The sequence below is a fragment of the Trachypithecus francoisi genome, unplaced genomic scaffold, assembly GCF_009764315.1.
Source record: "Trachypithecus francoisi isolate TF-2019V2 unplaced genomic scaffold, Tfra_2.0 Lachesis_group16, whole genome shotgun sequence".
NCBI lineage: Eukaryota > Metazoa > Chordata > Mammalia > Primates > Cercopithecidae > Trachypithecus > Trachypithecus francoisi.
In genome coordinates this window covers 7,036,508-7,059,257 of record NW_022681461.1, presented here as the reverse complement: position 1 = coordinate 7,059,257, position 22,750 = coordinate 7,036,508, and the positions used below count along the sequence as shown (strand labels likewise).

At 39.8% G+C, this 22,750-nt stretch overlaps 1 protein-coding gene across 18 annotated transcripts in view; it reads right to left on the bottom strand.

The window, feature by feature from the left end:
- Positions 1 to 22,750, bottom strand: part of DIRAS2 (DIRAS family GTPase 2) — a 160,628-nt gene that overhangs the window by 29,006 nt on the left and 108,872 nt on the right. Inside the window, exon 1 of one of the 18 annotated variants that reach the window (XM_033236823.1) lies at positions 2,408 to 2,756. The exons of the other annotated variants lie outside the window; for them this stretch is intronic. The gene's annotated coding sequence lies outside the window, so the exon portion shown is untranslated. Of the gene's footprint in view, positions 1 to 2,407; positions 2,757 to 22,750 lie in introns of those variants that run through there. 18 annotated transcript variants of the gene reach the window in all.

Here is a 22,750-nt window from a genome sequence, read left to right as displayed (position 1 = left end):
CTTCAAAGAGTCCTTCCCCATCAGTGAGGAGAGACTTGTGAGCCATGCCATATAATGAAAACTAAAGATTTATTTGACACCAGTTAAATAATTTTAAGTTCATATTTAAATATGAATGCATGAAGTAGTAAATTTAACTCTTAAAAAGCCATCAGCAATTTTGACAACATAACAACCATCATATCCCCTTTCGGTTGAGCAGCTGCTTTCCTGGAAACATCAAAACCAAAATCAATTAGTGTCCTACAAATCAGTTCTACTCTTAAAGAGACATCTGTCCACTGTTAATACTCATACAAGGTAGATAGAATGATGAAAAATAGAGCCAATCCACCCTATGAGTGAGAATTGGGGATGGTTGTTATCTGAAATAAAAGTTACAGATCAACACCAAGCACTTTTCTTACTTAAAACAGCTGGCAGGCAACCACTCCACCCCAGACAACCGAATGGTCCTCTCGCAAAGAAATTCTCTGGTGGAAAAATGTAAGGCATTTGTCATAGGGAAATGATGATTTTGCTTAAATCAATAGGTTAATTTTGAACATATCAACTCCGGTCTCCAAATTAGAAGAAGAATGAACGATACTTTTTATCATCACAGATACACTCTCTTTTTGACAAAAGCACCCTAGTTGTTTCTTAAAAGGTTTTAATTTTTCAGTAAGATATGCAGTATTTACCACTGAAATAATACATTTCCAATACAGTAAAAGTCGTGTGTGGTGTATAGGATACGAACAACATACAATAAATAATCTCTTAAAAAAAAAAAGGTCTCCTCCACTCTTCTCATGAGGAAACTGCTTTGCTGAGAACGCTGGGTTGTTAGACACAAGCTGAAAAGTGACTTCCACAACTTGGCATTCAATCTGTATATTTTCTGAGTCGCCTCTTAGGAACAACTCTATTGAAGCTGTAACAAAGAAAGATTCTGGAGGTTTCTACAATAACCATGAACACATACTTCCCATCTGCAGGGATCACTTAAGTGTGAGCAGCAGTTCTGTGCCTTGGTGTAGACAGCAAGTCCCCCTCCTTTCCCCTTCCTTTCCCTGTGCTTGCCCGGGACTATTACCAAATTAAATGCCATCTGTTAAATGGGATGAAAATGTTTCCTTGCCACTGTATCTTTTATTTCTATAAAATGAACTATATGTCTTCCTGTCCCCGGCCCACAAAGCCTCCTGCATTTCCAGAGATAGATAAAGTTGTGGACAATTTGCAATTTCAGGCAACAACCAAGAAGAAAAAAAAGTATGATTCCCCTATAAATTTGTTAAATTTATTCTAATTTTATCCTCCCCTTTTCTCTCCCTCCCACTCCACCTCCTCAAATCCAAATGCCACTGGAAATGGAGCGCATTGTGACTGATTTGGAATGTAAAATGCACCAGACTTTTAGCGTTACCTAGAAAATCTTCCTTAAAAATAATATTTTTGAAAATTTTTAGTTTGAAGCAGGAAAGTTCTGACATGCTAGACTAGCTTCTCACATCCTAAGCGATCTATTTAAAAGATAACAAGGGCAAATACGTAAAATAAATTCCTAGGGAAGGCAAGCTGTGTCTCTGCACAGTAGGAAGAAACTGAATTCCACCACAATGTTGTATTCCAACATTCAATAGATGTAACAGATGATTCACAGAGCTTCTAGTTTAAAAGTCTCCCAAACCCACATAGAATGTGAATTGGAGTTTTAAAGAGGAAAAACAGCATTTTTCAAGAGAGGACGAAAGAGGCAGGTTCCCACACCGCCAGAAGCCAGCACTGCTTTGCAGGCGAGCCTGGGAGCTGTCAGCAGTCATTGTCATCTGATGGGAAACCAGTCTTACAACTAAGGACTGGATGCAGCCCCTTGCCCATCTTCTGCTCTTACAACAAGGAAGCGGAAAGAAACTCATATAGATATCATGAAACACATTCTTTAAGAAGACAGACAAAAGATTTAGACAGGTCTCAGCCAAGCGCATGAAGTGAAGCAGTCGAGGATGAAAGCATGCCGAACCAAACGGCAGTTTCTAGCGTGCTTGGCATTTTTCTCACTTTAGACCACATCTTCTTACTCTTTTCCTCAATCCATTAAACTTCCACATTAACAGAAACACCTGCACCGTAGAATTTTCTAAAACGGTAAATCCTGTTTTGGAAGGAATCCCTAATAATATGTAAGATACAGATGTTTTAAAAAGAACATGTTTTAGACAAGGGTCGCATGATGCTCACCCTCCCTAACAAGGATACAGAAATGCAGGTTTCTTCCCCTCTTACCAACTCCAGTACACGCCGACTCGCCCTCCCAGAGAGTGGCAATCCCTTTCCAGGGGCTGGCAAACAATCATGCCAAAGCCACCCGTGCCCCAATGCGGACACAGCGAAGCCACGGCAGAAGGGGGAAATCGGTTACCTGGGGGAGAATACAACTCCGCTCAGAGCTTCTTCAGAGCTCCGCTCGCGCAGGACAGGGCAGCGCAGGGTGTGTGGATGCGGCTCCTCCCGGAGGCAGGCGCAGCGCGCTCCCTCCCGCCGCCGTGACGATGCTGTCAGCTGCTCGCCCGCCGTGCGCCCTGCACCGCCCGCCGGCCGTGCGCCCTGCGCCCAGCGCTCTCGCGCTCCACCCGCCCGCAGCCCCTGCACCTGCGCTGGCCTGAGCCGCGCCGGCCTGGCACTGTCACCGCCGCTGCACGCTCCTCCTACTCCCTTCAATCTCTGCCTTCTCAGATGTGCCAACTGCTGCAGAGGCTGCTGCTCCTGCTTAAATGGCGCCTGCTCGCCTCCAAAGAGCTTTTAGGTGCCACCTACTGCATGCTCCTGGAATAGATAGCGAGGACTGGAATTTTCTGATAATTTAATGAATTAAAATAATTCCATTAAAAGGGAACCAGATTCTTTTGTTCGCATTGCCAACTGTAGTTACTACTAACCATATAGACATTTTTTCCATTTCCAGATTTTAACTTTTAAAAACCAACTCATTTAAAGGCAGACGAAATGCCTTGACCCATACCATAGCCAACCACACAGCGTAGATTAATATATTCTAATTTAATAGGATCCTATGACAACACCGCTATTGGCAAGCTTGGATTAGAATTGCCTTTTCACTGAGTGGTTTCACACTAGCATTTCAAGGAAATAACCACGTTTATTTCCTGACATTGATAAACAACTTTGTCAAAGACGCATTGATTAAAAACAGGTGAATCAGCAAGAAAAAAGATTAATGGCTAACAATTCTGTGCAGGCATTTTTAAAAGTGCTTTAGTGTAACATTGATCCATGTTAAATTTAAACTACAGACTGAAGGAAGATTTCTTCTCTTGGTTATATTACTCATTCTTTTGTAACACCAAATATGCTAAAAGACTTGAGCAAAATTAATATTCTGTAGTTCTTTACATTTGATTGGTGTTGTAGAATCCTATTTATCGGTTTTAATCCCATCTTCACTTTCTAAATAATTAAAACATGTTAACCTTTGAAGTTCATTTCCAAAGTAAAATTCTGCCCTGCTATTCACAGGAAATATGTGTTTTAAAAATCATACTTAAAAACTACGCATTTTACAACTTGTAGTCGAGAAAACTTATTTTATTCCCCAGTTTGTTCTAATTATGGCCTTGATCCTATGGCCATTGGAATATAAAAATAAAAATATACCATTTTTACTAAAGTCATTTAAGGCTACTGTCAATAAACCTGCCCCTATACTAATGATGTCTGAAAGCAGAGTGGTCACCCTGTCCTCTACAGTCTCCTCTTCATTATAAATGAATGTATCCCACTCAAAAACCCGTCCCAGAGGAGGCTCCAAATACAATGACAGTGAATTCTGGGCACCGTCTGGTGCAGTTTCTGGGTCCTGAGACAACCATCCAGCTTTACAAGTCAGGATGTTGTTTTCCATGACAACCAAAATGTAGGTTATCAGGTTAAATGACAAAATGGAATTTAAGAACTCAACAAAGGAGGGTAAAAAGATTAAAGAAGTGAAAATGCTGAAGGCAAAAATCCAGTGCTAGCGTGGAATCGGGGAGAGCAAATCAGGAGCTAATAAAGAGAGCCAGATCTATGCTGAATATCCCACAATACAGAAGAATCCTGCCTTTTGCCACATGTCATCGTTATTTGTTCTGAGAATGTGAAGCAGAGGCCCAGAGGCCTCATTTAAACAAGGAGCAACTCACTTAAAACAATGTCTCTGGCCTTTTTGGCACTCCCTACAATCCCTAACCTTTCATCAGCCAGAAGGAGCAGATTGCTCCCAAATTCCTCCTTTTACTTCCCCTTAACTTACATCCTTCTAAGAGCCTGTCCCATTTGCTTCTAGGCTAGGGGCTCCTGACATCTGCCTGCACATTAGAATCAGCAGGGGAGCTATAAATACATTTTAAAACAAGGTCCAATTTCCAACCCAACTCGTGCCACAACTGGCACAGGACCTCTGTGGATGGGACCCAGATGTCCATATATTTCAACGTGTTTATGAGAAGTTGCTGTTCGTGTCCTCCAAAAATTCATATGATGACATTCTAGTTACCAATGTGAGGAGGTGGGACCTCTGCGCAGAGCTCTCATGAATGGGATTAGTGCCCTTATAAAAGAGGGCCCAGAGAGCTAAGGCATCGTCTATGAACCAGGAAGCAGACCCCCATCAGACACCAAATCTGCCTTGATCTTGGGCTTTCCAGCCTCCAGAACTGTAAGCTATAAATTTTGGTTGTTTATAGGCTACCCAGTCTATGTTTTTTTTTTAAAATAACAGCCAAGAGTAAAACAGAAGTCAAAGTCAAGAGCCATTAATCTAGTATAAACCTTTGTTACTCAACGTGAATTCACAGATCTGCAGCATCCACATTACCTAGCAACTTATTAAGAATGCAGACTTTTAATCCACACTCTAGAACTTCAGTCTCAGAATCTGACTTTAATAAAATATCCAGGAGATTCCCAAGTTTGGTAGAAATGGAGAAGCTCCAAGCCAGAGTATCTCAAATACTGCGATATATCAGAATCACCTTGGAGGAGGGGGCTTGTTAAAACACTTCCAGCTGGGCCATGCCCTGGTTTTCTGATTCTGTAGGTCCGGAGTGGGGTCCCTGGTAATGCTGATGCTGCTTAGAGCAGGAATCCAGATGAGCTATGCCACTCAGGTCATGCAGAGACCAGTAGCAAATGGTGGTGGGCTGTTCAATGCTCAGGTGGAAGAAACATAACAGTCCCCCATTTTCAAAAGTAACTCAATCCAGTGTCACTCCTTTTGGGGAAGCCCCATCCTTCTCCACAGTCTCACAGGTGCACTTTCCCCAGGGTCTTTGGGTGGCTGTAAAAAGAGCCTCTTCAGCCGAGTTCCTGCTTTGATCTCACAGCTTAGGACTCTGCAAGCTTACACTTGGCCCCTGTGCAAATGAGAAGACGGCCCCTCTCTGTGTGGACACAACCCTTCCCTCTGCCAGACAGTGTGTGGCTTGAGGGGCAGAAGACCCTTTGTGCAAAGAACTTTCTGGACAGATGCAGACACTCTGGGTACCCAGCTGGGTGAAGGATGCACCTGCTGAGCCCCAGGCCACTCTCACCCTCTGCTGGTCACCTTGTACATTATACAAACTGCACATCCCTCAAGGTACACATCAACTCTGCTCCCCTACCAGGCCACTGTGGTCTGTGTGATGGCCCGTAGCTCCATTTATGACCTTGGTCCACAGAGTGCCAGACACTGCCGACAAAGAGGAAGAGCCAAATTTTGAGACTGGGGACACAAACTAAGGGAGAAGGCAGTAAATGCACTGATCAGGTGCTGAGCAAACAAGCAAGCATGCAGTGAATGAAAACACATGCCTTTGGACTATGTTCTCCATGGGTCTCTTTGTCTTACTTTTATCCTGTTCTCTCTAAGACAGTGGTTCTGGGGACCAGCAGTATCAGCAACCCTGGGAAGTTGTTATAAATACACATGTCAGCTCCACCCTGGACATATTGATTCAGAAACTCTGAAGGTGGAGCCCAGCTATCTGCTTTTTAGCAAACATTCCAGGTGATTCTGGTGCACAGCAGAGTTTGAAACTCATCACACTACAATTTGTTTTTTTTTTTTAATTATACATTTAGCAAATGCCCTGTCAACATATCTCCTCTAAAATTCTCAAAAAGTTACCATGCTGGTAGAATGTGCTCCGGGGAACAATGCACCCCATCCTCTGTGATGTTTCGCTGATGAAGACTCAGCAGATTTTCCTGACATCACAACATTGGTTTCTTCCCAGCTGTCCCTTCTAAAGTTCTACCATACAAGGGTGAGGCACAGGCCTCTGCTGCCCAGAGGACACTCCATTTCCCAGCAGTCTTGTCACCAGCCAGGATGCCCACCTCCAGGACTGGCCTGGGTCTCTCTGCACCTCAAGGGCCCAGTCACCATGTCCTCCTCAACAGGGTCACTCCATCCTAATCTCTGGAGGAGCCAAATCCCGGAAACTAAGGTCACAGCTCTGAAGTGCAAAACGCTCTGTAGATCTCGGAGAAAGGAAGCACATAAAGGCTTCCCCCTAGAATGGAAGAAGAAAATAAAATTTTCCTTTCATTCTTGTCCATGAGTTGACTGGTCCAAACATAAGAGCTCAGAAATTGGGGTGGCCCTTCAAAGACAGCCCATATTGAGGCAAGAAAGCCACCCTGGATCAGTCACTGTCTGTGTGCCGTCTCTCCTCACTCCTTAGGAATATAATTTTGGGCAAGTTGGCTGTCTTTGGCAGAAGGTAATGTCAAGGAAGGGAGTCAGCTGAGAGCCTTCAGCAGTGATACTCCAAAATTATAGATGTGTGATATTTAAAAACTAGTTTTAGCTCAATGAGTTTCAAACCCTTCTGTGCATCAGAATCACCTGGATTGTTTGCTAAAAAGCAGATTGCTGAGCTGCACCTTCAGAGTTTCTGAATCAGTAGGTCCAGAGTGGGACTGAAACGTGTATTTCTATTGTATTGCCACTGGTGCAATAAGAGCTTCAGTCCTGCGTGATGGATAAGGTTGTGCCCAATGGCATCCCCCACAGTGCCCAAGGGTGACTTTTAGAGGATGGTGCCATTTTGTTGCAAATAAAGAATCTCAGAGGTAGGTCTTCTTTGCAGCAGATAAAGCTATAGCGTTATTCCATTGGCTTCAATCCTGATTCTCTATTTTTAATCATCCCTTCAGGCTGTACCACCCAACTGTACTAGATGCTCTCAAGTTTAACAAGGTTTCACCATTCTTCTTCCTTCCTTCCTTTGATACCATGTGTGCCCCATTAATCTTTTCAGCTTACCCGAGCTACACAGATGCTAAAGCTGACATCTGTTCTCCGTAATCTCAGAGAGTTTCTCATCCCTGCCTTATGTGAGGTTGACCTAGTTTTCTCGGTCTACTCAAAATATTAGTGAACATGAACAGATGATTATATGCATAAAATGTAACTCTGCGCACTAACATTGCTCTGTGCATTCCTGGATCCAACCCATCACATTCCTCTCCTTCCCTCCTCCCCAAACCTTCCACTACATCCTCTGGAATGCTTGTGTCCTATTCATCAGATTCCTTGGAAATTTAAACTTCTTTGTGGAAGGACTGTTCTCCAGGTCCCTGCTTCTGGTCACATCTCAAGCAGAAGTTCTCCTTCCTCTGGTCACAGGTCTTTTCTGGGCCATATCTTCTACTCCCAGCTGCAAAATCTTGCCTCTTTTTGGATGATGTCATTCTCTTTTCTTCATCCTGTCATCATCTGCCATCCTCTTGGCCTGGTGGTCTTCCTCTCTACCTGGCTGCCTGAAGGATTCGCCACACCTCTGGCCTCTATTGTCATGGTTCTCCTTTTCCCCATTGACATTTCCTGCACCACACTCCAGCTGTACCGCAAATAGTCATATCCTGTTCCCTGGCATCACAATAGAATATGGGTTTCAAGCATCCTAATTCCAGGCCAGTCACATAGCTATGCCTCTTCAGCAGGCCTGTGTCTCCCCTATGCTCAGGATCTCTTCTTTCTAAGTATCTGTCTCTTCCACACCCTCACTTCTCCCTGTCTGTTAGATCTTCTCCATTTGTTTAAGTGGTAGGCAAAAACATTTTCTGTCCCTCTCACTCATTTGTCCCCTCTGAAAAATCAAAAAGATTGACGGAATTACCAGGTAAGTATCAGCTTCCGAAGTGGTCTCCCTGACCTATGTGATCTCCAGTCGGTTCCTGCAGCAGCCAGGATGAACAGAGCAGGATATTCTAGAGCTTTGAGAATCAAGCCCAAACCTTCATCTGGCTTATAAAGCTCTCACGATCCAGCTGCTTGCTACATCTCCAGTTTTATCTCAGGTCATCTTCCCTACTCACAGGTGCCAATGGGCCTAGCTTTCTTTCAATTCTCAAAATTCACCCTGCCCCTCCTCCCACTGGGGCGGCTGCACATACCATTCCTTGGCTCTGTGTGCTTTTATGGCCATGGCTCTTTCACTGGATTCCTCGCCTCCAATGTACCCCTAAAAATCTTATCCACCGAGAGGCATTCTTTGATCACCTTGTTTAAAGTCTCATCACCTTCTGCTTTGGATTGAATTGTGTCCTCCAAAAAAGATATGTACAATACTAACCCCTGGTAACTCAAAATGTGACGCTATTTGGAAATGGGGCTGTTACAGATAGAATAGGTTAAGAAGAGGTTATACTGGCGTAGGATGGGCCCCTATGGGGAACACCCCTTGTAGAACACATGACTGGCGTCCTTGTAAGAAGAGAGAAAGAGACACATAGAGAGAAAAACATCATGTGACAATGGAAGTAAAGGCTGGAGCGACGCATCTACAAGCCAAAACATGCCAAAGATTGCCAGCAAACACCAGGAGCTGGGAGAAGTGAGGAAGGATTGTTCCCCAAGGTTTTAAAAGGAACAAGGTTGAAACCTTGGTTTTGGACTTCAACCTTCTAGAACTGTGAGACAATACCTCTTTTTTAAACTGTCCAGTTTTGATACTTTGTTACAGATGCCCTAGCAAACTAATATACTTCCTGATATGACTAAATATTTGTAACCCCCCCCCCCCAATTCATATATTTGAAGCCTAAATGCCCAATGTGATAGTATTTAGAGATAGGGACTTTGGAAGGGAATTAGATAATGATGGGGGAGCCTCATATGAGGAGAGACACCAGCACACTCTCTCTCCATGACGTGGGGGCACAGCAGGAAGGTGGCTATGTGCATACCTAGAAGAGAGCCCTCACCAGACACCAGATTTCGTGGCACATTGATCTTGGAGTTTCATGCTTCCGGAAGTGTGAGAATTAAATTTCTATTGTTTAATCCATGGTCTGTAGTATTCTGTTATAGCAGCCTGGACTGCCCAGGACACTTTCCATCATCCAGCCCCTCGTTTCTGCTTCCTTTTATGGTCTAGATTATGATATCTTTATTCTTGTATGTCAGTCATTTATATGCTTATTTTTGTCTTCTCCTTTATTCTATAAACTCTATGAAGTTAGACACCATGAGTCTTTCTTGTCATTTCTTCAGCATGTCAGGTTGGAAAAAAAAATTGAGGGAGGATGTACATAATTGCTACCTCCCTCACTACCTAGATTCTAAAACAATAAATAACATACCTAAGAATATACAGGAATCAAAATATTTGAGCAAGATGGCAAACTAGGAACTCCAGGTTCTTGTTCCCTGTAGAAATATCAAGCAATAATAGACTGAGTGAATAGCTCAGTGAAAGTTCTAGAAGCCAACCAAGGATCTGTAGCAACCAAGTGAATGCCCAATCAAGAAAAAAAACAAACTCTAAATGGTAGAAAATGGCACTGTGTTTGTGCTCACCTTGCCCCATTCCCTCCCTAGCAGAGTGCCAAAGGAAGCCACTTAATTCCTGGTATCTTTCTTGGGAAAAAAGTAAAAGAATAGGACTTGTTTGCAGTGTTGTAGCTTGTCTGGGGACCACCCAAGGAATGGGTTTCTGTCTTTCCTGACTCAGCAATCACATAAGAATGATGGCAGTTTAGATAGTAGGTCAGGGGATATTGAAAGCAGTGGTGGGTGTTGGAATGCCTGAAAACTACAGGGGAACTTCAGACCCATAGATATCTGGAAGGAAGATATTATAGGCAGAGGATCACAATAGAACATCTAAGGCCGGGGAAGAAGAAGGGGTGAAACCCCTAGGAAAATTAAGACATGTAAAAATAGTCATGTATATAAGGGTACTGGGAAAATGGCACATACACAGTCCTAGGGAATATGCATCCCCAGAAGAGTCACAGAAGACCTTAAACCTCCATGCCAAGCTGATTAATAAGGATCTATACTGCACAGAGGCAGTCTGCAAAGTCTGCAGTGTGGCTATTTTTATTCAAATGCCCAATTTTCAACAAAAGTTCACAAAGGATACAATGAAACAGGAAAATATGGCCCATTCACAGGAACATAATAAATCTGTAAAAACAGATTCTAAAGAAACACTGGCTTCGAACTTACTAGACAAAAACTTACTAGACAAAGACTGTTCTATACATACTCAAAGAGCCAAAGAAAACATGGACAAAGAACTAAAGGAAATCAGAAAAAAATGATATATGAACAAAATTAAATTATCAGTAAAGAGATTATTAAAAAAAACTAAATCAAAACTTGGGAGCTAAAAAATACAATTACTGAATTAAAAAATTTACCGGAAGGCTTCAACAGCAGATTTTTAGCAAGTGGAAAAAAGATTCAGCAAACTTCAAGACAGATCATTTTAAGATATCAAGTCTCAAGAACAAAAAGAAAAAAAAAATGAAGAAAAGTGAACAGAGCTTAAGGGATTTATGAGGCACCATCAAGCAGACCAATACATACATTAGAGGAACTTCAGAAGAAAAAAGGAGGCAAAAAAAAAAAAATGTCCTAACTTCCCAAATTTGAAGAAAGACATGGATATATAAATGCAAGAATGACAATGAGCTCCAAGTAGACTAAATCCAAAGACGTGAAACTGTTGAAAGTCGAAGACAAAGAATGTTGAAAGTAGCAAGAGAAAAGCAACATGTTATGTACAATGGATCCCCAATAAGATTATCAGCAGATTTCTCAGCAGAAACTTTGCAGGCCAGGAGGCAGTAGGATGATGTATTTAAAGTCCTAAACATAAAACAACTATCAACAAAAACTCTGTATCTCCCGAAACTGTCTTTCAAAAATGAGGCAGAAATTAAGACATTCCAAGGTAAACAAAAACTGAGTGAGTCTATTATCACTAGACCTACCCCAAAAGAAATCATAAAGGAAATTCTTCAAGTTGAAATTAAAGGATGTGAGACAGTAACTTGAAGCCATACAAAATTTTAGAAATCTTTGGTAAAGGTAAATAACTGAGGGAAAAAAAATTAATACTATTATTATAATTTTGGTTCTTGACTCCACTTACTATTTTATGTAATTTAAAAGACAAAAACATAAAATAATTATAAATCTATATTAATGAGTACTGTATATAATGGATATAAAATAAATAAAGATGTAATTCATGACATTTAATAATACAAAGAGAGGGCAGAGCTGTAAATGACTAGAGGGCTTTTTTCGTTGTACGCAATTGAAGTTAAGTTGTTACACATTTGATATAGATTTTTATAACTTTAGGATGTTATACGTAATCCCCTGGTAAGCACAAAGAAAATATCTGTAAAATATGCACAAAAGAAAATGAGAAAAAAATGAAAATATTCTGCTACAAAAATATCAACTGAAAACAAAGGAGTGCAGTAGGAAGAAAATGAGGGCCCCCCAAAAACCTGTCATACACATAGAAAAAAATAAAGGGGTAATAGTAAGTTTTATATCATCAATAATTACTTTAAACTCTCCAATCAAAAAGCATAGATTGACAGAATATGCAGAAAAATAAGACACAACTATATGCTATCTACAAAATATTCACTTCAGGCCTAAGGACATGCACGAGTTCAAAGTGAAATAAGGAAAAATGATGTTCCATGAAAATAGTAACCAAGAGAGTGGAGGGGGCTATACTAAAATTAGAAAAATGGACTTCAAGTCAAAGAATGTTATAAGAGATACATATATGATATAATGATAAAATTCAATTTATTAAGAAAATATAACAATTATAAAAATATATGCACCAAATATCAGAGATCCAAAATATAAAAAACAAACATTAACATTAAGGGAAAAATAGACAACTCTACAGTAATAGTAGGAGACATCAATATTCCATTTTAAATAAAAAAATAGAACTAAATGAAAGATTAATAAAAAAGCAGAGAGTGAATACACTGCAAAACAACTGGAACTAACAAACACATACATAGCACTCCACTGAACATGAGCAGAATTTAAAGCATACATGCAAATTTCTCTGCTAGATTATATATTAGGTCACAAAATGAATCTCAATATTTTTTTAAAATGTTGATTGAAATCCATAAAAGCATCTTTTATGTTCACAAAGGAATGAAACTAGAAATCAATGGCAGAAGGAAAACTTGAAAATCCCCAAAACAAAAACCAGTGGATCAAAGAAAAAAATCACGAGAAGTTATAAAATAGCTAACATAAATGAAAATAAAGTTACAACATCTCAAAAGTTTTGAGATGCAATAAAAACAGTGCTAAGGGAAATTTGTAGCTGTAAGTGCTTATATTAAAAGTGAAAAAATATCTCAAATTAACAACCTAAACTTTATGCCTTGTATTAACGTGTTCTCACACTGCTAATAAAGACATGCCCAAAACTCGGTAATTTATAAGGAAAAGAGGTTTAATTGACTCACAGTTCCACATGGCTGGGGAGACCTCGCAATCATGGCCGAAGGCAAATGAGGAGCAAAGTCACATCTTATATGGTGGCAGCTAGAGAGTGTTTGCAGGGGAACTCCCCTTTATAAAACCATCAGATCTCGTGAGACTTATTCACTATCACAAGAACAGCACCTGCCCTATGATTCAATTACCTCCACCAGGTCCCTCCCACAACAGGTGGGAATTATGGTAGCTACAATTCAAGATGAGATTTGGGTGGGAACACAGCCAAACGGAAAAAGAAGAACACACTAAACCCAAAGCTAGCAGAATGAAGGGAATGGTAAAAATTAGAGCAGAGATCAACCAAATAGAGAAGAGAGAAACCATAGAAAGTTAACAAAACCAAGAACTGACTTTCTGAAAAGATTTAAAAAATTGACAAACCTTTAACTAATTGATACATTTTAAAAATAAGAAGACTCAAATTACTAAATTCAGAAATGAAAGAAAAGACGTTACTATTAATATTATAGAAATACAAAGGATTATAAAAATGTACTATAAACAACTGTATGCCAAGAAATCAGATAACCAAGATAAATAAATGAATTCCTAGAAACACAGCCTAATAAGACAGAAACATGAAGAAACAGGAAATCTATATATACCTATGACCAATGGGGAGATTTGATCAGTAAGCAAAAACTTAACAAATACTTAACAGCCAATTCTTCTCAGTCACGTAAAAAATTGTATGAGGCCAGTGCTACCCTGATACCAAAGTCAGTTAAAGACACTATAAGAAGAGAAGTCTACCGACCAATATTCTATTTGAATATTAATGCAAAAATATCAACAAAGTACTAGCAAATACAATTCACCAATACATAAAAAGTTATACACCATATCAAAGTAGGATATATTTCTGCAAAGCAAGGATGATTCAACATATGAAAATCAACCAATCAATGTAATCCACCACATAACTAGAATGAAGAAGGAAAAACATATGTAATCAACACAATTGGTGCAAAAAAAAAAAAAATGCATGTGATGCAATTTAACACCCTGTCATGATAAAAACACTCAACAAGCTAGAATAGGAAAAGAGAAGCTACCCTCACACAATAAAGGCCATATGTGAAAAACCCACAACTAACATGATAATCATGAAGGACTAAACGCTTTTTCTCTAAGATTGGGAGCAAAACAAGGATTCTCTCTTTTGCCACTTGTATTCAACACAGTACTGGAAGTCCTAGCTAGAACAATTAGGCAAGAAAAGGAAATCAAATCCAAATTTGAGAGGAAGAAGTAAAATTATTTCTATTAAGAGGCACCATGATCTTAGTTGTAGAAAAGCCTACAGATTCCACACACACATGCACAGAGAAAACTGTTAGGCTAATCAATGAATTCAACAAAGTTGCAAGAAAGAAAATAACATGTAAAAGTGAGTTGTATTTTTATACATTAACAATGAGCAATCTGGCAAGGAAGTTAAGAAACAATTCCATTTACAATAACATTAAAGGAATAAAAATACTTAGAAATAAACTTAACTGATAATGTCAAAGTTTTTTTTTTTTTTTTTTGGAGATGAAGCCTCACACTGTCACCCAGGCTGGAGTGGAGTGCAATGGCACAATCTCAGCTGACTGCAACCTCTGCCTCCCAGGTTCAAGGGATTCTCCAGCCTCAGCCTCCTGAGTAGCTAGCTGGGATTACAGGTGCCCACCACCACGCCTGGCTAATTTTTTGTATTTTTAGTAGAGACGGGGTTTCACCATGTTGGCCAGACTGGTCTCGAACTCCTGACCTCAAATGATTCACCCAGCTCGGCCTCCCAGAATGCTGGGATTACAGGCGTGAGCCACTGCACCCAGCCAATGCCAAAGTTTCATACACTGAAAACTATCCAACATTGCTAAAAGAAACTAAATAAAATACAAATAAATGGAAAGATATCTCATGTTAATAGATTAGAATACTTAACATCATTAAGATGTTAATATTATCCAAAGTCATCTATAGATTTAATGTAATTTCTATCAAAATCCAAACATTTTTGAAAAAACAGAAAAATTCATATTAAAATTTGTATGGAATTTTAACGGAATCTAAATATCCAAGATGATCTTAAAAAAAAGAAGAACAGAGTTAGAAGACTCACATTTCTTGATTTCAAAACTTACTGCAAAGGTATAGCCTCCAAAAACCGTGTACTACTAGCATAAAGGCAGACATCTAGACCAACGGAATAGATAGCCCAGAAACAAACCTTCTATATGAGGTCAAGTGATTTTTGACAAAAATGTGAAGACCATGCAATGCAAAGGGTAAAGAGCCATCTTTTCGTAGCCGGGCGCGGTGGCTCAAGCCTGTAATCCCAGCACTTTGGGAGGCCGAGACAGGCGGATCACGAGGTCAGGAGATCGAGACCATCCTGGCTAACATGGTGAAACCTCGTCTCTACTAAAAAAATAAAAAAACTAGCCGGGCGCGGTGGCGGGCGCCTGTAGTCCCAGCTACTCGGGAGGCTGAGGCAGGAGAATGGCGTGAACCCGGGAGGCGGAGCTTGCAGTGAGCTGAGATCCGGCCACTGCACTCCAGCCTGGGCGACAGAGCCAGACTCCGTCTCAAAAAAAAAAAAAGAACCATCTTTTCAACAAATGGTGCTGGGAAAACTAGATATCCACATGCAAAAGTGTGAAGTTTGAACCTTACCTTATACCATGTACAAAAACGATATGAATCAAAGGTCCAACCATAAGAACTAAAAGTATAAAACTCTTAGAAGAAAACAGAAAAAGAAATTCCAATTTTTGGTTCAGCATGTAAGGAGCTTCAAAGTTATTATTCCTTCCATCCTAAAAACAAGTAAAAAACCTGAAGAGACTGAAAAGTCAACAACTCTTCTTGGATCTGAAAGAGAGGAGAGGACAAAGAACAAATCACTGCCCCCAAGACTGTAAAGACAGGCAGAAAAATACAAAGAGTCACAGCTTACTGGCACAGAGACTCAAGAGGGAACACCACCATGGGACTCAGTGCTGGGGTAGAAAAACCTGAACTGTAATTGATGAACTGCCAGAGAGTCAGTACACAACTCTGAGAGTTAAAAACTCCAGGGGCATTCATCATAAGGTCTCCACAATATTGTGAGATTTATCCCCAGGAAATCAGCCAGATTCCCACAGTAAATATTAGAGGAAAAATCTCCTTGTACTTGCAGCAGGGAGAAGAAAAAAAGAAGCATTTTGAAATACAGCAGTGTATTCCGTTCCTCTGAACAAGTTCCGCCCTCAGAAGAAACTAATTAACCAGAGTCTAGCTTGCTGAGGTATTATTAGAGCCTAAGTGACACGGGTGAAAGGAAATACCCAACTCCAGTTTCCTCTAGTCTTCCACATTGGGAAGGGAAGCAGCCAGCTCTCGCCCGCTCTAGCCAGCCCGTGGCCCCACTAAGAGGCGAGAATAAAACTGAGAAATACATGTAACGTTCACAGACTGGAGCCACATACTCACTAGAAGATCTAATTAGGGTCTACTGAAGAGTTTCTGTCTCCTACACCTCATCACCACATTATGAAGACCTATTAATAGGAATTTCTTTTGCAAAGTACATCTTATTGGACTATTTTAAAAAATTACAAGGCACACTAGAAAGAAAAAAAATAAAAAACAACACGATCTGAAGACATAGAGCAAATATCTGAACCAAACAGTGGCAAGGAGGTTGGAATTATTAGACAGGGAATTGAAAACAACTGTAATTAATATGCTAATGGCTCTAATGGGCAAAGTAGACAACATGCAAAAGCAGATAGGCAGTATAAGCAGAGAGATGAAAATCCTAAGGAATAACTAAAAAAAAAAAAATTGGAGGTTAAGAAAAAAAAACTGTAGCAGAAACAAAGAATACTATTCATGAGTTCATTAGTAGAAAGGACACAGTTGAGGACGGAACACCAGAGCTTGAAGCATGACAACAGAAGCTTCTAAAACCGACAAGTGAAGAAAACAAAGCTTGAAATAAACAAAATGGAATAGCCAAGGATGGTAGGACGGCACAAAAAGTATACTCCACGCATAATGGGAATACCAGAAGAAGAAAGAGAGACAGGAACAGAAGAAATATTTGAAAAAAATTAGGAAAAAGTGTTATGACATTAAATTTAGCAATGACACCAAAATATATCACATCAACAGAACAGGCAACAAAATGAAAAATGGATAGATGGATTGCATCCTAATTAAAATCTCCATGCATCAGGACACAATCAACAGAGTAAAAAGGCAACACACAGAATGGGAGAGAAGATTTGCAAATTATACATCTGATAAGGGGTTAATATCCAGAACTTCCACACCTGAACAATAACAACAAATGATGGAGAAATGTGCAAAGAACTTGAATAGACATTTCTCCAAGGAAGATATATAAATGGCCAATAAGCATATGAAAAGATGCTCAATATCACTCATCATTAAGGAAATGCAAATCAAAATGAAATGAAAAATACCTTCACATCCATTAGGATGGCTAATTAAAAAAAAAAAACAGAGGGGCACAGTGGCTCACACCTGTAATCCCAGCACTTTGGGAGGCCGAGGCAGGCGGATCACCTGAGGTAAGGAGTTCAAGATCAGGCTAGCCAACATGATGAAACCCTGTCTCTACTAAAAATACAAAAATTCACCAGGCATGGTGACAGGCGCCTATAATCCCAGCAATTCGGGAGGCTGAGGCAGGAGAATAGCTTGAACCCAGGAGGCAGAGGTTGCAGTGAGCCGAGATCACACCACTGCACTGCAGCCTGGGTGACAGAGTGAGACTCTGTCTCAATCAATCAATCAATCAATCAATAGAAAATAACAACTGTTGGTGAGAATGTGGGGAACTGTTGCTGGAAATGTAAAATGATGCAGCCACTCTGGAAAACAGTATAATGGTTCTTCAAAAACTTCAACATAGATTTCCCATATGATCTTGCAATTCCACTTCTGGATACATACTCAAAAAATTGAAAGCAGCAACTCGAGCATATATTTGATATATTTGTACACCAATGTCCATAGCAGCATTATTCACAATAGCCAAAATGTGGGAAAAATTCAAATGCCCATTGACAGATGAATGGATAAACAAAATGTGGTATAGATATATAATGAACCATTATTAATCTTCCCAAAAAGAGGAAATTCTGCCACATGCTACAACATGGATGAGTCTTGAGAACATTAAAGTAAGTGAAACAAGCCAATCACAAAAGCCAATTGCACAAATACTGTGTGATTCCACTTGCATGAAGGGTCTAGAATAGTCAAATTCATAAAGACAGAAAATAGAATTGTGGTCGCCAGGGGTTGGGCGAAGGGGGAGCAAAAAGTTAGTGTTTGATGGAGACAGAGTGTCAGTTTTGCAAGATGATGAGTTCTAGAAACGAATGGTGGCAATAGCTGTGCAACAATATTAATGTACTTAATGCCACTGAACTGTACATTTAAACATGGTTAAAGCGGTGAATTTTATGTTACGTGTATTTTACAATTTTTTGAAAGCATATACAGAAGTGAAGCTGAGAACAAAATAGCGCTATCATCATTTAAGGCTGATATTACCAAATATGTCATATCTTCAGACAAGTGAGCTTAATGTTATACTACTGAACTCTTGAGTTTAGAGATTTGCCTGCCCAATCACAGGCTGCATGGAACTCCTGCTAGCTGCGTCCCGCTAGGGGCCTGGCTCTGTAAAACTCTCAGTGGGGAGGAGCAGAGCAGAAAACATATGCTTCCCACAGTCCAAGGGACATCAAGGTGAATTTGGACCCAAAGCAAAGGGAGACTAGAAATTGAGGAGAGTGCCATTTCATGTCCTCTTGCATTTGGTATAATTTAATTTGTCACTGTTTTGTACCATGACCTTGTTAATACTGCTGCTTCCACCCCACCCAGATATTCTAATTGCATTGGCCCTTTTTTCCCATCTCTCTCTTTGTGAAAAGAAACATTTCTTTAACATATCTTATCCATCTTTTTACTCGTTTTTGTTATGGAAATATATATATATATATTCAAAGATCTCTTTTCGGAAGGCTGCTGGCAACTTGATCTAATTTCTACTGATTGTTTTCTGGGCTTGCTGGAACTCTGAAGTGGATTAGGAAGGGAAGAGACTAGAGACAGAGAGACAAGTCAGGTGAGACATCAGGAATCGCAGAGGGGAGAGATGAAGGGCTGAACTGAGGCAGCGACAGAGCACAGAAGTTAGGGAGAATTGATACTTAAGGAAGTAGACTGTCCAAGGTTTGATGGCCAGAGATGGGAGAGCACAAATGTATTCTCAAGTTCATGCCTTGCAGCATAGATCCTGGTACAACTAAAACTAGTTGGAAGGATTTGGATACTCTAGATGTTCACTCTCTACTGTATAATTTTTTAACATTAAGGAATTTTCTTAAAAAAAAAAAAAAAACACCTAATTACTGTAATCCTAACACTTTGTGAAGCAGAAGCAGGCCTATTTCTTGAGTTTCTTGAGTCCAGGAGTTTGAGACCAGCCTGGGCAACATGGTGAGACTCCACCTCTACAAAAAAAAAAAAAGATACAAAAAATTAGCTGGGCATGGTGGCACATGCCTGGAGGCCCAGCTGCTTGGGATGTTGAGGTGGAAGGACCTCTTGAACCCAGGAGGCAGATGTTGCAGTCAGCCAGGATCTCACCACTGCACTCCAGCCTGTGTGACAGACCAAGGCACTGCTTCAAAAACAAACAAACAAACAAAACAAAACCCTAAGTAAGCAGTTAAAATGATGAAATGTAGTTGGAGAAAAAAAGTAAGTGTAATCATAAACAAAGAGGATGCTGGAAGTAAAAATTTCAATTCTGACAGGTAGGCAAGGAGGGCATGGAAGAACTGCCCCGAATGCATCTGTTCTCAAGGAGGCAGCCTTCGTGAGATGGGATGGCACCAGTGTGACAGTAAGATCAAGGAATTAGTTTATGAAAGCTACTTGAATCAAATAAGAAATGCACTAAGGGAAATTAGTTTTCCTACTAAATGCACTGGCTATATATTTCTTGAATATTATTCTAGAGATTGTGATGAGGAATCTGTTATTTTGACAATGTTCAAAGAGACAGTGTATTAAATTTAGCATGAACTTTAAAAAATATTTTGATTGTGGTAAAACATACATAATATAAAATCTACTATTTTAACTATTTTCAAGTGTACAATTAAGTTGAATTAGGTACACTCTCATTGTTTCAAAACCATTACCACTATCCATCTCCAGACCTTTATTATTATCCCAGTCTGAAACTCTGTACCCATTAAATAATAACTCCGTATTTCCCCTTTCCCCATCCCCTTTTCTATTTTCTGTCTTTGTGAACCTGACTATTCTAAATACCTCATATAAGCACAACCATAGATTTTTTTGTGTCTGGATTATTTCACTTTACGTTTTTAAGGTTTATCCATATTATAGTATGAATAAGAATTACTTGGTCGGAGAGGTGGTTCACGCCTGCAATCCCAGCACTTTGGGAGGCTGAGGCGGGCGGATTGCCTGAGGTCAGGAATTCAAGACCAGTCCGGCCAACATGGTGAAATCCCATCTCTACTAAAAATACAAAAAAATTAGCTGGGCATGGTGGCGTGCACCTGTAATCCCAACTACTCGGGAGGCTGAGGCAGGGGAAGTGCTTGAACCAGGGAGGTGGAGGTTGCAGTGAGCCGAGATTGTGCCACTGCACTCCAGCCTGGGCAACAGAGCGACCCTCCATCTTGAAATAAAAAACAAATAAAAATAAAAATGGAAACAAGAATGATTTATGTCTGAGTAATACTCCATCATATGTACACAACCCATGCACTTATCCAGTTACCTATCAATGAACATTGGGGTTGTTTCCCCCTTTAGCTATCATGTTCATAGGCATGCTTTTATAAACATTGGTGTACAAGTATCTTTTTAAATCCCTGCTTTCAATTCTTCTGGGCAGATATTCGAAAGTGGAATTGCTGGATTATATGGAAATTCTGTTTGATTTTTTGAGGAAATACCATATTATTTTCTGCAGTAGCTGCACCATTTGACATGCCCTACCAACAGTTCTCTACATTATTGACATCGCTCATTATTTTCTGTTTTGTTTTTTATATTAGCTGTCCTAACAAATGTGATTTGCAGTTTGGGTTTGTATTTCCCTAATTATTAGTGATGTCAAACATCTTTGCATGTGCTTAATGGCCATTTACACATCTTACTTGTAGAAGTATCTGTTCAAGTTCTTCGTCCTTTTATAAACAATTTTCTTGTCATTGAGTTGTAGGATTTCTTTGTATAATCTGGTTATCATCCTTTATCCTTTATCAAATGCATGATTTGCAAATATTTTCTCATTCTGTGTGTTGCCTTTTTACTCCATTGATACTGGCCTTTGATAAACAAAAGGTTTTCATTTTTATGAAATCCAATTTATCTACATTTTTGTTGCCTGTTTTGGTGTTGTACCCAAGAGATCATTGCCTAATTCAAGATTACAAGGATTTATTTATATGTTTCCTCCTATGAGTTTGTTTGTTTGCAATGGTATGATCTTGGCTCACCACAACCTCTGCATCCTGGGTTCAAGCAATTCTCCTGCCTCAGGCTCCCGAGTAGCTGGGATTACAGGCACAAGCCACCACGTACAGCTAATTTTGTATTTTTAGTAGAGACGGGGTTTCACCATGTTGGCCAGGCTGGTCTTGAACTCCTGAACTCTGTTTCAGCTCTAGGTAAGGTTAAATCATTCTCCTGTAATCTGGATTGTCAGATTCCCCAGGGCGGATATTGTTCAGAGGCAGACATTTCCCCCTCTCACACTTAGGGAATTCACAGTTTTTTGGCTGTCTCACAGAGTTTGCAGCAGGACGCTGCTTCTTTCAAAGGATCTATGAATTGTTACAGCCTTCCTCATATGTTCCCATGATGGTTCTTGGAGCAAAAGTTTACAATGTGAGTCTCCACATGCTGTCTGTCTGTCCAAGTGGAAGCTAAATGTTAGTCCTGTCTTCTAGCTGCCATTTTCTTCCCTCATCCCCTCTAATGTACCTTTTGATTTCTTCTTTGATACAATTTAAGAGTGTGTAGTGCTTACAAATTCATGGATTTTTCAGGTTTACTTCTATTATTCTTTTACAGTTTCACTCCATTTTTATCAGAAAAGATACTTTGTACACTTAAAATTTTTTTAATTAATAAGGCTTGTTTTGTGACCTAATACATGGTCTATCCTAGGGCATATTTTATATTTGCACTTGAGACAACTTAATTTTACCATTTTGTTATTTGAGTTTAATATGTCTTACAGTCCTCTTGTCTGCCATTCTCTTCATAACTGCTTTTATTAGTGTTTACTCTTTGTAGTGATACATTTTACTTCTTTTTTTTCTTTTTGTGTATTTTCTTCTTTTACCTTTTATTTTAAGTTCAGGTCTACATGTGCAGGTTTGGGACATAGGTACATTTGTGTCTTGGTGGTTTGTTGTACAGATTATTTCATCACCCAGGTATTAAGCCCAGTACCCATTCGTTATTTTAGTTACTTTTCCTGATCCTTTCCCTCCTCCCACTCTCCAACCTCTAATAGGCTCCAGTGTCTGTTGTTCTCCTCTATGTGTCCATGTGTTCTCATCATTTAGCTCTCACTTATAAGTGAGGACATGTGGTATTTGATGTTCTGTTCCTGTGTTAGTTTGCCAAAAATAATGGCTTCGAAATCCTTCCATGTGTCTGCAAAGGACATGATCTCATTCTTTTTATGGCTGCATAGCATTCTGTGGTGCATATGTACCACATTGTCTTTATCCAGTCAATCACTGATGGGCATTTGGTTGAGTCCATGTCTTTGCTGTTGTGAATAGTGTTGCCATGAATATATATGTGCATGAGTCTTTGTAATAGAACAAGTTACATTCCTTTGGGCATATA